Source organism: Labrus mixtus, chromosome 16, assembly GCF_963584025.1.
Source record: "Labrus mixtus chromosome 16, fLabMix1.1, whole genome shotgun sequence".
NCBI classification, from domain to species: domain Eukaryota; kingdom Metazoa; phylum Chordata; class Actinopteri; order Labriformes; family Labridae; genus Labrus; species Labrus mixtus.
The window spans coordinates 1,524,023-1,529,022 of record NC_083627.1 but is presented as its reverse complement, the minus strand read 5'-3'; the positions used below and the strand labels follow the sequence as shown (position 1 = coordinate 1,529,022).

The window sequence follows — 5,000 nt, the reverse complement described above, 5'->3', positions numbered from 1 at the left end:
TAAATGCTCCACTAACTGCGCAGCGCAGCAGACTCTGTGCATCGCTGCTGTTTGAAATTATCCATAATGCACCTGTCCTCTTTCTCAATCAGCCTCTTTGCAAAGCATCTCACACACAGACAAACAGCCACACAGAGTGAATAAATGAGCTTCTGCTGCGAGTTGGCAGTAACTGCGCCGCAAACTTTCTTTCTAACTATCAAACTATCTTTTGTAAATGTCATACTTGCATAACTCTGAAGCCGAAATTCCACCAGAGGCGTGTTCGGTCGGTCTCCGCTCCGTCTCGGCAGCGTCAGTCTGGAGCCCGCCACCGCAGCACGGCGAAATCAATTTAGCGCAGAAAAAAACAAGCGGGACGTGAAGTGAGACATCAAAACATTAAAACATCCGGTTTATTCTCATCGTCTTACCTCGCACTGCCGAGAGTGAATCTGTTAAATTACAGCGGGAGCTCCTTTGTCTCGGCGCTCCAGATGCTCTGTGCTGCGCTCTGAGAACACAGCCGGTGGTGCGGTAGAAGTTCTGGGTTAGCGTTCATAAAACAGATAAGTTATAAAGAAAAGACATGTTTTTGTCTTCTGTAAATTTCAACATTTTCAGCCTCAAATGGAAACTCGAGAAACTGCATTGGCTTCATCTGTCATCTCCAGAGGTTTACGCCTGGAGTGTACCCGCAGATGTTCTGTGGAAGTTATCGTCATGACGACACAACATGGACGTTGAGTCACTGTTTGTGACTCTCTAAACACTCAGACTCTAAACTCTGCCTTCACTCCTAAAACATGATGTTCAGGACAATAACAAACCAGTGAGTTCAGAGACAGTGCCACAGTGCATTGTGGGTAAAAGCAGTGTTAGCGGGTGCAGAGAGGCTAAGTGGCCGAGGGCTTAATGTGTGTGAAAGAGCAGCGTTCATCAGGGAGGAATGCTGGGAAAGTGCAAAAGGGCGGGAACAAAGTTTATCGAGTCAGAGGAGGAGAACGAGCCTCGACATTCCTAAACGTCAGCTTATCTCACAACACACACACACACACACACACACACACACACACACAAACAAGGCACATTGCTGAACTCTGCATTTCAAAACTGGGCCAGAAAACTCTCAAACACTGCGAGTACTCAAACGCAACACAAGCTAGTTTAAGGTCTCTGAGCAGGATGGGAGTTTCGAGCTCCTCCACAGGAAGCAGGATGTTTTGAACCCGGATTATAAAAACAGAGGAAGTCTCTCTGTAAGCATGATGTCAAATCCATCACCACCTTCAGTTGAGCCCTACCTCTGTTTTGCACGTTCACATCTAAGGTTAGGGCGTCCTGAGTCTCGTTGGAATGGAATTAAAACCAAGGGTTATCTCCAGTTGGTGTGGTGTTTGTAGTTCTTTCACTTGGGTTGGTGTGCTGTTTGTAGTTCTTTCACTTGAGTTGGTGTGCTGTTTGTAGTTCATTCACTCGGGTTGGTGTGCTGTTTGTAGTTCTTTCACTCGGGTTGGTGTGCTGTTTGTAGTTCTTTCACTTGAGTTGGTGTGCTGTTTGTAGTTCTTTCACTCGGGTTGGTGTGCTGTTTGTAGTTCTTTCACTTGAGTTGGTGTGCTGTTTGTAGTTCTTTCACTCGGGTTGGTGTGCTGTTTGTAGTTCTTTCACTTGAGTTGGTGTGCTGTTTGTAGTTCTTTCACTCGGGTTGGTGTGCTGTTTGTAGTTCTTTCACTTGAGTTGGTGTGCTGTTTGTAGTTCTTTCACTCGGGTTGGTGTGCTGTTTGTAGTTCTTTCACTCGGGTTGGTGTGCTGTTTGTAGTTCTTTCACTCGGGTTGGTGTACTGTTTGTAGTTCTTTCACTTGGGTTGGAGTAGTGTTTGTAGTTCTTTCACTTGGGTTGGTGTGCTGTTTGTAGTTCTTTCACTCGGGTTGGTGTGCTGTTTGTAGTTCTTTCACTCGGGTTGGTGTGCTGAGGGGATTCAGCTCCAGCTCAAGGATTTTACAGCTCGTTCTTATGATCTTGTTGACAGCTCGATGGATCCAATAAATCCTCTGCAGAGAAGCTAATAAAACAAAGTTACTTGTTTTAGAAGAGGCGAGGTTGCTGACGGTTACATAACGCAGCCTTTAACATCGATTTAGTCGAGCATGCTTTTTAATTACTTTATCGTTCTGAAACAGTTTTTATGTTGACTTTTACAGGACGACGAACAAGAACGAGAGGACAGGACAGTGATTAAAGAAAGTCAGAGTAAAATAATAATGACTTTAAACCACATGAAAGACAAACTGACAAAGTCTGCAACTTCAGCACCAAGGACAGCGCCAGCTGCTGAGTCCTCAGAGGGGTTGTCAGGGTCAAAGGTTATTATTTTATATCAATAGGGCTCAACAGTGAGATTCAGGAAGTAAAAACCCTGTTAATTTTCTCCATAACTGATTTGATTATTAGCCGTGATGTCATCACCTTCACAGGTAGACTGACCACGAGCTACCTGAGTGTGTCTGATATCAAACCTCGCTTTATGAACGACATGGTTTATCCACGACATCGGGGAAAAGAACTACACTACCTATGATCATAGAGTCACAACGACTTCTCTGATTGGTGGAACTCGCTGTTCCCATGGCAATGCTTCCCGCCCCTCTGCGCCGTCTGTGAACCTATAGTTTCGCTAGCAGGCTAGCTAGTTAGTTAGCTAACACGACATATGCTAATAAACAAACTACAACATATTACAACACGTGTATTTACAGAATAGAAAAGGTTAACAACGACTAAAGTTATATTTAAGACGAAGAGGGATCATTTGCAAGGGATTGTGGGATGTGTATTTTTTTAACTCCGGGAAACAATATGTACCCAGTCTTGAACCTTTTCCCTTTTCTCCGTTTTGTAACGCTGTACTATAGTCTTTGGGTATTGGGGTAACTGGTTGTCATGGTTACAGGCGTCAAATTGTTGATATAAGGATTCTGTGAAATGTCAACAGAGGATTTGAACGGGGAAATTTACCGAAAAAAGTGTGAGGTCGCTGTTGAGCTCTATGAATCCTCCACACAAAGGCTTACAACGGGGACGCCAATTTGCTTAAATCGAACCCCATTACTCCTTCAAAATCCTGTGAGGAGGAACTCTCTCCAGGGAAGGACACCCATTGGTTCATCGTTTGAAACACCTGAAGGTTTCTTTCAGGCGAGCCAATCACAGCCAATCAGTTTGTACACGGACGGTGTTCTGCTGCTGTCAGACGTTTTCAAACTTATATTTTCAGTTGACTGTTTCCCTCTAACATCTCAAGGTTAGAGTGTCCTTCCAAACTGACACACACACACACACACACACACACACACACACACACACACACACACACACAATGTTTTTGTCACATTGTGTGTGTGTGTGTGTGCACGCACAGCGGTGAGTCGATGTAATTTCTTACCTCCCCTGCTGTTTTCTTCCTCCCATTCCTCCTCCTCCTCTAACTCTCTCTCTCCTTGTTATCCTCCATCTTTCTCTCTCCTCCCCTCCCACGCCTTCTTTCTCTCCTTTCCTCCTTTCTCCTCTCTCGACCTCTTTGTCCTCTATTCCCTCTCTTCTCTTATTCTCCCCTCCTCCTTCCTCCTCATCAACTCCTCCCTTTGGCTCCCAGGTGATAACCACTGGTTGCTATGGAGTTGCCAGGTGGTTGCTAGGTGGTCTGAGTTATGTGACTTGCTGTTTTCTGGGCCTGTGATTGTGCTGAGTCATTGTGTGCCATCTGTAGTCCTTATTACATTTTCTTCTTCATGTTTGATCGAGCGGTACACACACACACACACACACACACACACACACACACACACACACACACACACACAGACACACACCCGCTTTTCCAATATTTTTAATCCTGGAAAAGTCCAGAAATGTTTTTCCGTCTGGACTTTGAAATCCTCATGAATCTGAGTTTTTCTGCCTCGTCATGTCGCAGTCTTTTCCGTTCTATCCTCTTCCCCCAAAGTGAAAAACTGGAAAACTAACCGGACGTCTTCCCGCTGATCGATATGATTATAGGTGGTCGTCCAGAGTCTGTGATTCGACAGCAATCCATCGCGAGTAAGGAGACAAATGCTTTGACTAATTGGCCAATCAGAATCAAGAATTTACGGGTGTTTTCACATTTGTCACGATTGTTTCATAATGTGCCCCGAGCACAATTGCTCCCCCTCCCCTCTCCTCCCCTCTCCCCCCGCTGGTCTGCTTTCACATTTGTAACATCATCCCGTGCCCAAGTTCACTTATATATAAACTGTAGTGACAACTTAACTCAAACAAAATCAAGTTTCTGACTCGTAGGCTACTTTCCAAAAGACACATTTTTAAGTAAAGGAGGCAAATTTAAAATGACAAAAAAAGACGATTTATTCCTCAAAAAAAAAAAAGAATTGCAGGTTACAAAATAAGCTCTTATAAATATCACGCGTTTACTAAAAGAAAACCTCTCGGATTCGGGTCAGAAAACTGTTGCTCCTCGTCTTCTCGTCTGAGTATTTATTCACCTGTACCCCACATGGCTATTTACGCCAATTAGCTGCGCTTTACGACAGCAGGAACACTTTGCAGCAACAGGACTTAGAACCACACAGACCTACTATAAACACAATGTTTCAATACGTGATAAATCAAAAAAATGTAAATTAATTATAAAATTCAAAAGCAAAAACTCTAAATAAACATATAAATACAAAATTATACTAATGGGCAAATTATATTTTTATATTAACCTGTTGTCCTCTATGGCTCTAACATAAACAGTCTGATACAGCACTGTCCCGCTGAGCTGAGCGCAGTGCAGCGCTCTGTGACGCTACCTCAGCGCGTCCAGGAGGACGGTAGATCAGGTCACAAGAAACGATGACTCACTTTCCTGAGCTCTATTTTAAAGACATGTCAGACAGTTTGGGCGTTCCAGGTGTCCTCCTTATAGCGCTGCAGCTCCGGGTCGAGCCGAAATTCTCCCACTTCCTGTCGCGCCCTG

The 5,000-nt window shown here is 44.2% G+C and overlaps 1 protein-coding gene and 1 pseudogene across 3 annotated transcripts in view; one reads left to right on the top strand and one right to left on the bottom strand.

Annotated features, from left to right (window-relative positions):
• The window catches only part of LOC132991057 (semaphorin-6D-like), a 130,207-nt gene that overhangs the window by 38,980 nt on the left and 86,227 nt on the right, over window positions 1-5,000 (top strand). The window lies entirely within an intron of this gene.
• The window catches only part of LOC132991488 (octapeptide-repeat protein T2-like), a 38,888-nt pseudogene that overhangs the window by 250 nt on the left and 33,638 nt on the right, over window positions 1-5,000 (bottom strand).